The sequence below is a fragment of the Aptenodytes patagonicus genome, chromosome 1 (assembly GCF_965638725.1).
Source record: "Aptenodytes patagonicus chromosome 1, bAptPat1.pri.cur, whole genome shotgun sequence".
NCBI classification, from domain to species: Eukaryota; Metazoa; Chordata; class Aves; order Sphenisciformes; family Spheniscidae; genus Aptenodytes; species Aptenodytes patagonicus.
In genome coordinates, this window is record NC_134949.1 from 168,646,992 (window position 1) to 168,660,269 (window position 13,278).

Below are 13,278 nucleotides of genomic sequence, written 5' to 3' on the forward strand. Positions count from 1 at the left end.
GCAGGGTGCCGTGGACAGAAGAGTTCAATGCTTTGAAAGATGGCAGATACAAAGTGAAATGATTGATTGCAACACAGATGAAGAAGGAAGGAGGCTGGGAAACAGGGAAAGGGGGTAATAACAGAAATATTGTGATGTAAGTGCTACAGATAAATATAAACACTGAAGAAAAACATCACAATGCTGAAAAAAAGCATTAGTCTGCCATCCAAGTGAACTCAACCTAGAGAAAATCCATGTAAGGGCCCTGAGTGCATCCTCCCCTTCTGGAGGTTTGGCTGCCGGGGCTCAGGGCCAGCTTACAAACAGTGCAGCCGAGGGCAGCCCCCTTCCTGCTGGAGATATGGGGAGAGGTTCCCTGCCAGCGTCGTGCTGTGGTGAAGCCGTGGCAGGTATCCCTCTCTGCCCTGTGGGATCTGCTTTTAAGCTGAGGCTCCAGAGCTTTGCCCTTGCCGGAGCTACAGCACCCGCTGCCTGGCAGCCCAACTTGCGCTGGGCCATGGGCCGCTGATCCAGAGCCGGACCCTGTCCCTGACCTGCCAACTTGACTTCCCAGCTTGACCTTGGACCTGCCTCATCGCCGTGGACCTGCCTGGCGATCACTGGCCTGTGTCTGACCCTGGTCGCTGTCACCATGGACTGCCACTCCCTGGGCTGCCCCGCTCCCTGGCTGGGGCCCTGGCCAGTGAGGCCCTGCCCTGCCGCCCCTTTGGGGAGCCCCCGCTGCCCCACAGCCAGCTTGGGCCACCCTGAGCTCTGCACTGAGCGCCATGGGGCCCAGCCCCTGCTGATCCTCCCCGGCTGAGAGCTGCAGGCCTGCCCCAAGGCTCCCCACAGCGCCCACTCTCAACACAGTCCCACGCCCTTTGCGACCCCTGACTCGGCCCCTGTTCCCAACCTCCTCAGTGGCACCTGAACCCCTCCGCCCAGCCCTGAAGCACCTTGGGGGCAACCCCAACTCCCCCCATGCCCCCAGAGCTCTTCAGGGATGGCCTGAGTCGCGTGCCCCCCCGCCTGCCCTGGACCCAGTAATGACTCCCCAGCAATATCAGCCCAGGCCCACTGGCTGCTGGGAATGGATCTATCACCCACCCCATCCCGAGCCAGGGAGCTGCACGGACCCTGGAAATACCTCCATGGGGACTCCTGACCCGGCTTGGGACCCATCAGACATCGCCCAGGCCCCGCCCTGGCCAGGGCGCCTCACATCCAGCACCTCTGACCCCAGGGCTCTGCAAGGTGTGAGGATACCCCTTGTTGAGGGGGGGGCCATGGCCAGGGCCCACCCCATCCCATGGGAGCTGCTTTGAAGCCGAGACTTTGGTGCTGGATCCCTAGCAGAGCCATGGACCCCGCTGTGGTGCAGCCCAGCCTGTGCCTGGCTGTGGGCCCTGCTGATCCTGACCCAGACCCCAACCTGTGGGCCAATGCACAAGCCCGGCCTCAGCCCGGCCCCATCCCCGGGGAGGTGCCCGATGCCCAGGGCTGGGGCTGCCCCGCTGCCCCCTGGCTGCCCTGCTCCTGGTTGGGGGGTGGGATGGGTCCCGGCTGCTGGGTTCTGACCCGACACCCCGCAGGGAGCCATGCCCTGAGAAGCCATTATCCAAATGTCTGGGCATTAATGGCAGAAACCATGGTAGAACTGAGGAATCAGAAATCCTGTCTATGCATAGTTCACGTTATCTGATTGTGTTAGTAGTTTTGAATGAGTATATTTAAAAGTACATGCAAATAACCCTTCCTGAGTACTGCGCTGTGTTATTGAGTACAGACACAGAGAGAAAAAAGCTTAACATGAAGAATATACCTGAAATAATATTGTAAATTTTGAAGATAAGGTCCAACTGTGCCAAAGTAATCAAAATTGCATAAAATATTTTGACATAAAGTAACAATGTTATGAAAATGAATAATGAAAACGAGCTACTGAATGACTTTCCTAATACTATGTTTTGCAGATCAGAAAAGGTTTTCGTGTCTTCACAATATTCCACCTGATACTACAGCTCTTTAAAATTGCAACACATAATCAGATTGCAAAACTCTCTTCACATCCCTTTAGCCTATTTCAAAAGGAGTGTGGCAAACACATCTCTTTGCCTCTACCAGCCTGCTGTGGCACCAGCCCTCTAGGATGCTATCACTTCGCATGGGATTTAGGCAAGAAGGAAAAAAGTGTTGTTGCCTTCCTGAACTGATTCACCTCCCCACCTCCTTCAAGAGCATGCCTCCACCCAGACCACTTCCCATTCTGGTGTAGTGGGGAAGCAACCCCTCCTCTGAATTACTACATTAGTTGGGCATCTGTCAGTGTGCAGCTCTAATGACTTTTGCTATGCTGCTAATCATTCTTTCCCTAAAGGCAGTAGAAACGTATCTGCTCATAAGCACAGATATGTACTCCCTTTGTCTTAAATAACTGAGATACTGAACATGACATGCAAGTTCCTTTGAGCAATGCCAACCTCTCCTGCTCACATAAGCCCTTTAGTACCACCTCGTCTACCGACAAAGGCTAGGTGATTTCCCCTAAAGCTGATGCACAAAACACAGAACTGTGCCTACACATCCAGGCATCAATTCCTGTGACCTGCTCATATGATCCTGAAAGCAGAATTTTGTAGAGTTTAGCACTTTTATGTCACTGAGAAATCATCTTCGATAGAGCCATTAACACATTTGTTTGTCACCACTGGCATCCCAAATCCATGACATGCCAGACACACCTCTTCATCACTTTAACCAAGGTCTAATACCAGGATTTGGATAGGTTCTTCTTGCAAATTCTTTGGATTGCTTCTGGGAGCAGCCCAAAGCACTCCATTCTTGCTCCAACTGTGTTTGCCTCAGACCATTTCCTCTAGAGCAGGAAAGGACTCTTGGGGTTATATATTCTACTTTTCCTTCTTGAATCTTAGCAGTACTGCTTACCCTGCCAGAAAGTCCAAACCTAGTGTTTCATACAACACATACCAATTAGCTTTCAGGTCTGGCTGGTCTCCAGTCTTCCTTTCAAGGGGAATCTTATTGCAATATTCAAGAAATCCTCCAGTACTGCATTCATCTGCTGGTTTTTATAAGACAGGTGAAGCAGGGCTCAGCCCATGGAAGGCTGTGATCATGCTTTACTGGTTCCTGACAATTTCGGAAGAATTTAATGTGGTTAGCACTTCTCAGTCAGGTGTGTGAGTCATGGGTGATGGACTGCCTGGGTATGTTTTTAATTAGCAGTGAGGCTGGATTTAAGAAAAGGGCTGTAGTTGCTGGGCCTAAGTCCAGTTGGGTGGTAAGCTAGGAACACACTAGCAAACAAAGAGCTGTGCCACACCTTTAGCTCCTCACATATGCTCTCCACCTGGTCCATTTGAATCGTAGAATCATTAAGGTTGGAAAAGACCTCTAAGATCGTCGAGTCCAACCGTCAACCCAACACCACCATGCCCACTAAACCATGTCCCTAAGCGCCTCATCTACTCGTCTTTTAAATACCTCCAGGGACGGGGACTCCACCACTTCCCTGGGCAGCCTCTTCCAATGTTTCACCACTCTTTCAGTAAAGAAATTTTTCCTTACATCCAATCTAAACCTCCCCTGGCGCAACTTGAGGCTGTTTCCTCTCGTCCTATCGCTTGTTACTTGGGAGAAGAGACCGACCCCCACCTCGCTACAACCTCCTTTCAGGTAGTTGTAGAGAGCGATGAGGTCTCCCCTCAGCCTCCTCTTCTCTAGGCTAAACAAATAAACACTTGAGAACCCTATATAGAATCATAGAATCATTGAGGTTGGAAAAGACCTCTAAGATCATCGAGTCCAACCGTCAACCCAACACCACCATGTCCACTAAACCATGTCCCTAAGTGCCTCATCTACTCGTCTTTTAAATACCTCCAGGGATGGGGACTCGACCACTTCCCTGGGCAGCCTGTTCCAATGTTTCACCACTCTTTCAGTAAAGAAATTTTTCCTTACATCCAATCTAAACCTCCCCTGCCGCAACTTGAGGCCATTTCCTCTCGTCCTATCGCTTGTTACTTCGGAGAAAAGACCGACACCCACCTCGCTACAACCTCCTTTCAGGTAGTTGTAGAGAGTGATGAGGTCTCCACTCAGCCTCCTTTTCTGCAGGCTGAACAACCCCAGTTCCCTCAGCCGCTCCTCATAAGACTTGTTCTCCAGACCCCTCACCAGCCTCGTTGCCCTTCTCTGGACACGCTCCAGCACCTCAACGTCCTTCTTGTAGTGAGGGGCCCAAAACTGAACACAGTATTCGAGGTGCGGCCTCACCAGTGCCGAGTACAGGGGCACGATCACTTCCCTACTCCTACTGGCCACACTATTTCTGATACAGGCCAGGATGCCATTGGCCTTCTTGGCCGCCTGGGCACACTGCCGGCTCATGTTCAGCCGGCTGTCGACCAACACCCCCAGGTCCTTTTCCGACAGGCAGCTTTCCAGCCACTCTTCCCCAAGCCTGTAGCGCTGCATGGGGTTGTTGTGGCCGAAGTGCAGGACCCGGCACTTGTCCTTGTTGAACCTCATACAGTTGGCCTGGGCCCATCCATCCAGCCTGTCCAGGTCCCTCTGCAGAGCCTTCCTACCCTCGAGCAGATCAACACTCCCGCCCAACTTGGTGTCGTCTGCAAACTTACTGAGGGTGCACTCAATCCCCTCATCCAGATCATCAATAAAGATATTAAACAAGACCGGCCCCAGTACTGAGCCCTGGGGAACACCGCTCGTGACAACAACCCCAGTTCCCTCAGCCGCTCCTCAGAAGACTTGTTCTCCAGACCCCTCACCAGCCTCGTTGCCCTTCTCTGGACACGCTCCAGCACCTCAATGTCCTTCTTGTAGAGAGGGGCCCAAAACTGAACACAGAACTCGAGGTGCGGCCTCACCAGGGCCGAGTACAGGGGCATGATCACTTCCCTACTCCTGCTGGCCACACTATTTCTGATACAGGCCAGGATGCCATTGGCCTTCTTGGCCACCTGGGCACACTGCCGGCTCATGTTCAGCCGGCTGTCGACCAACACCCCCAGGTCCTTCTCTGCCAGGCAGCTTTCCAGCCACTCTTCCCCAAGCCTGTAGCGCTGCATGGGGTTGTTGTGGCCGAAGTGCAGGACCCGGCACTTGGCCTTGTTGAATCCCATACAGTTGGCCTCGGCCCATCGATCCAGCCTGTCCAGGTCCCTCTGCAGAGCCTTCCTACCCTCGAGCAGATCAACACTCCCGCCCAACTTGGTGTCGTCTGCAAACTTACTGAGGGTGCACTCGATCCCCTCGTCCAGATCATCAATAAAGATATTGAACAAGACCGGCCCCAGTACTGAGCCCTGGGGAACACTGCTCGTGACCGGCCGCCAACTGGATGTAACTCCATTCACCACAACTCTCTGGGCCCGGCCAGCCAGCCAGTTTTTGACCCAGCACAGAGTCCACCTGTCTAAGCCGTGAGCCGCCAGCTTCTCTAGGAGAATGCTGTGGGAGACGGTGTCAAAGGCCTTGCTGAAGTCCAGGTAGACCACATCCGCAGCCTTTCCCTGTTCCACTGGGCGGGTCCCCTGGTCATAGAAGGAGATCAGGTTGGTCAAGCAGGACCTGCCTTTCATGAATCCGTGCTGGCTAGGCCGGATCCCCTGGTTGTCCCGCTCATGCCTTGTGAGCGCCCTCAAGATGAACCACTCCATAATCTTCCCCGGCACCGAGGTCAGGCTGACAGGCCTGTGGTTCCCCAGATCCTCCTTCCGGTCCTTCTTGTAGACAGGCGTCACATTGGCAAGCCTAATTTTGCAACTAAGCTCCCTGATTTTGAAAGCAGAAACGATGAATTCATAGGACTTACCAGTAAAATCAGCTACATTAAGTTTAGGGACTTGAATGTAGAGGAAGTCTGTAACCTGCAGCTATACAAAAGGGAAAAAACAGCTTCAAACCTACTGGATGAATAGGAAAAAGTGAGTACCAGAGGCCGTTTTAGCCCGCTAAACTACTTATCTGTAGTTCAGATTGCAGTGGGATAACATTAGGAATGCCAAAAATCAAACCGACTCAAAGCTCACAGAGAACTTCAAAGTAAACGACAAAAGGTCTTGAGATGTAAAAAGTAAAAGAGGACAAAGAAAGAAAATGTGGATCAACTGTAAGGAAAGAAGGAGGTAAATATTAATGCTATGCTGATATGAACCCAAAATGAAGGGTTGGATCCAATAAGGGATGTGGGTTGTGCGATAGTCATCACCCAGTCGGGAGTGCCCGTGCAGATGCCCATGCAGTTGTTTGTTATGCATTGACTGAGGAGAGGTAAGCACTACGAATGGGATTTGTAGCACCAGAAGGCTGTAGAGTTAAGGCATATGTGAGACTTAATAGAGAGTACCAAAGGGTGGTCTAAAATGCTGTCTGTCTCCTGGATTTCACATCCCATTAAAGGCTACAGGAAGTGCCCCTGTGAGGCCTGGATCAGTTCTGTGCTTAGTACACGCATTATGCATTGGGATGCAGATGACTGGCTCATGGCTTCCTTAGCAAAGACGGGGAAAAGGAGTAAATGGAAAAAGGCAGCAATCAGTTCTGAAGAATAATATATTAATCAAAGCAGTCAGTGAAGAAGTGCAAGTCCCATTCCTTGACTTGTGTAAATCCAAACCCCCAGCCCCTAGGTGAATCCCGCAGACTACGTGACCAGTGGATTACAGAGCAAGTGGGATGGAGACATGCTTCAGCCACTGCCCTAGGCAGCCACACAGCTGCCAATGCAAGGCGCATGATTTCAGAAAAGACATCAGACCTGACCCTGGGGCCTAGCAAGTAAGGGATGTAGTTGGGTGGGGAGACACCTAACATCGTCTCATCTTTCAGTTCTTTTATATTTTATGTTATCCAGTGTAACAGGATAAAAATCTGAAATAATTTTGGTGTGAGGAACCATCTAAACACAGGCTGATGTACAGAGTCTAGGCTTGTGTTATCTTTATCCCTCAAAATCAGTAAAGCAGAAAAGCTTCCATCTGGTTTGTTCTCCTCTCATAATTGATATCAGCACTTAGTGGGACACAAACTCCTTTTGCAGCGTGCAAAACTTTTTGTGATTCTTCAGGGTGATATTAAAGCAAAAATGACACAACATCTTTATAATTTCCACATGAGTGAGGAAATCAATACCTCCTGCCATACAGTGCAGAAGCAATCTGTGCAGGGTTCACTTTCTGGATGCAGATTTGGCCTCTTTCTCCTGTGGCAATGCTTCAGTGCCTCTGTATCCTTCAGCTTCCAAAAGGTGCCTGCAGCGTGACCATGCTGCTGGAACTGCTTCCTTCTACTAAGGTCTTGAGGGAGTCGTTGTCACTAGGCCAGTTTTACAAATTAAAAATTCCTGCATCTCTAATGACTGGATCATCTGCAAAATCTTTTAATCTAATTTCCAAATGTTTCAAAGTAACAGAAGTCCCATTCTTTGCTGCAAAAAAGGAACAGCAGGTCTACCAGTTCCCCCATTTCTTGAATAGTTTGAATAGGAGCAGAGCTTTTACCTTCCTCAGGAGACAGTCTTAAATCTTTTAATTACCTCAGGGTTCAGATGGAGCAAAACCAACACATTTGTAAGATGTTTGACCTGACCTGTATTTGGAAAGTCAGGCTTGGGGTTCATGCAGACGATGTCTACTTTAAAGTCTCTATCATCTCATGCTTTCCATGCAGTTTCAAATGGATAGAGTGCTTTAAATTGATAGGCAGTAGCACTACTCTCTATTTAAAATGCAAACAAAACAATGCCTTTAAAAAGCCCAGTTCTTCTCTAAAACTCTGTTATGGTGATTTTGTTGAAAAGTCTCTAATGGACTCAATTCAGGTGTGCTACTAATGTCCCACAGATTGGGCCCATGGAGGATAACATAATAGTACTTAAGAAGTTTATTGCATCTCACAAAGTGTCCTGTAGTCACTCATGAGGATACATACTAAGATCTTAATCCTGCAAGAGCAAATTGATTCTTTTTTGCAATTGCTTTGCAGTGAAATCAAGTGGATTGCCTTAATGTGCAAGTATCATCGATCATCATTGCTCATGTTTGCAAAGCCCACAGACTTAGTCATGCAGATACTTATATTACATCATCTAAATTGATGTAGGGCCCAGGCGCCTACATACCCCTGCCAGTCTCAAATCCACTTGCCGCTGTCCTATTACAGCGCTCCTGGGAACACCTTCAAGGCCAAGGTCCTGTACAACCAAATGCAACAGGAAGAGTCAAGCTTATTATGAACATATTAATGTCACAAGCAATAGCAGATAAAACAGAAAATAAAATTGTCCAGTTCATGAGGCAGAGTTGAGCAATGACTTCATGCTACTCACCAGCTAGTTGGTGTGTTAGCCACTGCCGTTAGGCTGATGTCACTTTTAATGCAACAACTACATCACATTCTCAGGTCTTGTGTTTGCCTGGACACAGTCCCCCTTCCCTTATTTCTTCAGCCAGTAGCAAGTGGCTTGGCATAGGCACCACAGTAGGCACCAGAACTGTCCAAAGCTGGTACACAGAAACACATGAGAGAGAAAAGTCAAACATTCCCCATACTTCGTGGTCTTTGCTGTCGCTTCCCCTCCACCTCTAACTAGCCTGCATCTCAGATGGCTCAAAGCTTGGCTCTGCCCTCATCTTCTCTAAAAACTGCAGCAGTAATACACTCCAGAGAGACAAGATGGCACAAGATGACCCACTCACTAGCTGTCTTACCCCTACCTAGTTTCTGGCTAGACTGGACACATGAGAAGGAAACACCATTCAGTGTACTCTGTGTCACCTAGATAGCCTAAAACTGTGTCCCCGGCACTGCTTAGTTTACTAGTACAGAAGTGGTATTGCTCTGTCAAAGGCATCCCCAGCAGAACAGCATTAGCAGAGAAGGCTTTCAGTGTTGGCTGGACGTCCTGCCACTCCTCTGCAGAGATGCAGCCACCCCCGCAGTCTAGCCTGCTTGCTTTGGGGGAGGGAAAAATACTTTGCAGGACACTCAGAAATGCATGTAGCCTGCCAGAGGTGGCGATGTGGAAAGGCACCATCTCTGACAGAAACTTTGCTCTCCCATGTCTGAGAAAAAAATCTTCATGGGTTTGTCCTGGAAGAATACCAGAGCCTGGTTTTGGCAGGGGGTTGTGCCTGCAACAGACGGCGAGCTCCTTTTACAACGAGGGTGAAAAACAGGAATGGGCCTCGAGGCGTTGCAGGGAGCTTAGATATCTTGTTTTATCCTTGGGGCTTTCTCATCAGATAGTTGTGTGTTGTTCTAACCACATTAGCTGGCTGAGTTGCCTGGGCTGAGTTGCTGGAGCTAAAAGCTATAGGCAAAAAGCACAATTAATTCAAGAGTCTTCTGTGAAAGGTATAGCCAGGAAAGTTTCATCTAATGTTGCGGAGTCTTTCAGACCCCTGGCAGTCAAGGCTCACTATCCAATGCCAAATTTCTGAGTTTTCTATGGTGGTCTGAGAGCGACAGTCCCTATGTTACACTACCTTGGGAGGCCCACAGGGAGCAGGGGATTGCCATTTTTTGGGTGCCGGTTGTAAGGGTCTACATTTGCCCACAGCCTTTGTGAGCAGAATGAAAATGATCTATCCTGGATATCAGCAATGGTAACTGGCTTTTGTTGGGTTGCAAATACGTCTTGTTGCAGATGGGCCTTACTGCCCGAAGTACTCCCTTCTCCTAGCTTTGCCCATGTTCCCCAAAAGGATGTGCCCTCTGCCCTCCTGTAGTCTGAGCTCTTCTGAATCAGGAGCACCCAAAAAGAGGGTGGCATCCAGGCATCCTTCCAAAATCCAGGGATGGAGGGAAGCCCATGGCTCACTGTGGGATAGGGTGGGGAGGCAGAAAGGTCCTGCCCCACGCCAGCATTTGGGCAGGCTGGGCCTGCGGGAATGAGTTCAGGTCAGTGACCCCAGCAGGGCTGCCAGGTATACCCCAGGAAAACCCTTGGGGGACAATATGGAAAGCAGTTAGTGTGGAGGGGTGGTTCTTGATTTTTACCTCCCGTTTTGCTATTAGACCCTGATGGATAAAGGCACAAGGCAGCTGTGTGACATGGTCAGCGGGTGTATATGGAGCACAAGGGGAGTGCGTGGTACAGGCACCGTGTGGGAGAGGTGGGGGGCGTGGTACAGGTATGATGCTCCACCTTTGGGCCCCATCACTGTGAGAGCTCTGCAGCATGCACAGTGCTCTCCTAGGGAAAACTGCCTAATTGAGTAGTGCTTCCTTTTTTAAAATGGTTGTTGGAGATGTTATTGGTGCTGCTCATCTTTCATACTATGGTTAAAGCACTTGTGCATGAAGTGTGCATTTAGTGTTCGAGATGGCATAGCTAGGGAGAAACTGTTCTTTTAAAGCACGTCCCCACAGATGTCATGGTAGCCCTTAAAATCGGGCAGTTGGTAATAAAGTTCTACAGGAGGGCATAGCAGGGATAAGTGGCTTCTTATTTCTTTGTAATTTTCCAAAAAATACATTCACATTTAAATATTTAAGATTTTTTTTTGTCTGCTGTGATCTTTCATATGTCAGATCTGTTTCTGGGCAGGAGAGGAGACCAACTGGATGCAGACAGTTGTGTGTAGCTGTTTAGGGAAGTGTCTGTGTCTATGTCTGTGTAAGAATATGTGCAGTGCATGCTTTCATCTTGATTGCATCCTCTGACTAATATAGAAATGCATCTATGTAATCATAAAAATCTGCTTATAATAAAAATGAAAAGGTTAATTATTCCAGTGCCTGTGCAGATGTTATTGATAATGCCTTTTATGTGAAAGAACATGAACAAAGTAGACCTCTGATTTTCAAAGAGACAAAAGAAAGGAAAAAACCCCAATACTGTGCCAAATTTTAAAAAGAGAAACCCTTAAGGGAAAGAAAAATAGAAAGTTGAGAGTGCAGAGTAAAAAAGCAAGTATTAAAAACTATGAAAATAATCTTGTCACTACAGCATTCATTAGAAAAATTCTATTCTGAGTACCCTTTGTAAAATGTCAAAGCTTTATATACCAGCCACAAACAAGAAACATAAATGAAATCAGGAGGGTTGAATTACATTATATATTGTTTCAGTTAAGTCTTCATTTACTTGCATCCTCAGCCTATAAATGCACTGATTCTAGAAGATAAAAATGCTCTTCTATAGGACCAGAAGAGTAGAAACCTTTAAACCAGATATTGCCTAAATCCAGTAATAAATATAACATCCTTGGTTTGAAAAGCCATCATCCTGTTCGACATTTTACCTTCTGTTTTCTCCATGGTTGCTCAGAGTCTGTCTGTTTTGCTTGTGGTCCTACCTAGGGCAGCAATTTGCAGAAGGTTTCATGCAAGAAGAGGCGTGAGCCTGGCAAGAGCTAGTGGCCCCCGGAGCTGTGGGGCAGGACCGCTGTGCCATAGACCCAGCAAGGTAAGTGAGGGATATCTGCCATGTGCAATCCAATTTTAATTCAGAAAAAAACCCATGTGCCCTGTGTACCACAAGTTTTAGAAACGTTGGTTTGGAGTCAGTTTAAAAAGAACACATGAACCTGTAGCCCTAGATGAGCCGAGAAATGAGGCCTGCTAGTCATGGAAAGGGGATGTTGATAAAAAGTGAGCTAGTGATAAATTTAAATGTGGGCCTAGAGAAATGAAATGCAGTGAGAGATTGCTTCAGGCCTAATAAAATCTAAATTAAAAGTTTTGGGTCTAACAAATTCTAAACTTAATTTTTTTAGTGGGGATAGGTAGAGGAGCACTATCTCTACTGCTGAGTCAGCATGAAAAGAAAGACAGGGAAGGGGATATGCAGGGATTAAGATATGCCAAACGGAAAAATAAAAAAAAAAAAAAGAATTTTCTGAAGGTTCCTTGGATCATAGTTCTCTTGAAATACATTGCAAAATGTTCAGTACTCTTTCATGGAAAAAAAGTAATTCTGGCAAGACAATTTGTTCTGGATTCACTGAATTTTCTCCAAAAAAACCAAATTGAGAATAACAGCAAAAGAAAAGAAAAATATTAATTTTTATGTTAAATAAAATCATAGAATCATAGAATCATAGAATCATTGAGGTTGGAAAAGACCTCTAAGATCATCAAGTCCAACCGTCAACCCAACACCACCATGTCCACTAAACCACGTCCCGAAGTACCTCATCTACTCGTCTTTTAAATACCTCCAGGGATGGGGACTCAACCACTTCCCTGGGCAGCCTCTTCCAATGTTTCACCACTCTTTCAGTAAAGAAATTTTTCCTTACATCCAATCTAAACCTCCCCTGCCGCAACTTGAGGCCATTTCCTCTTGTCCTATCGCTAGTTACTTGGGAGAAGAGACCGACCCCCACCTCGCTACAACCTCCTTTCAGGTAGTTGTAGAGAGCGATGAGGTCTCCCCTCAGCCTCCTTTTCTGCAGGCTAAACAACCCCAAATGTTTTGATTCTTCTATTTGAAATTACTTGTTCATTCTGGAATTTCTTTTAAGATTAAAAATGTAAAGTGCTCAGATTCACAGGCTGAATAAAAAGATTTCTTCAACCTGAAATTAACCTTTTCTGTGAAATTACCATCAAATAATAAAAGTATCATTCACATAGGTTCATCCATCCATCTAACCACCAAAAGAGCATCCTTTTTCCACTTCCCTTACTGCTTTGACTCTCTATCTTCTGCCATTTATTATTATTTAATTGTGCTGCCATTCATCCAAGCCAGGGCTGAACTGTGCTAGGTGCTGCATGATTAGGTAGCAAAACCTTTAAATTGACTGTTTCACTAAAGAAGCCTTTTAGATTAGAGACATAAATAAAAAGGGTTTAATTGAATATTTATCACAGTGCAGTCAACCAGAAAAAAATGGTTGCCATGGCAGCTAAAATTTCCCTATACGAGTGTTGGAAGCTGTGATAGTTCACTGGTCAAGCCACAAACTTGGGAGCCCCTGCTACTACAGATTTCTTCTTCAGCTGTAGGAATGTAGGGTAGGTCTCTCTCTGCTTTCTTCTCTACTTGTTCAGCTGCGACCAAATTTAGGAGTGGGGTTTTTTAAGTTGCAATCTGCTAAAGACCATGCACTTTTCTGCCCTCTGTATTGGTTCCTTATTGTCATTTGTACAAATTACGTCCACCTTAAACATGCTTTGCAAATGATGCTTTTAGCATCATGTCCCATTAGGGAGATAAGGATGTGCTTAGCCTAAGCATTTTGCTTTATGACCTGTAATAGTTCTCAGCTTGAAGTAAAGCTCTAAACTTGTTTA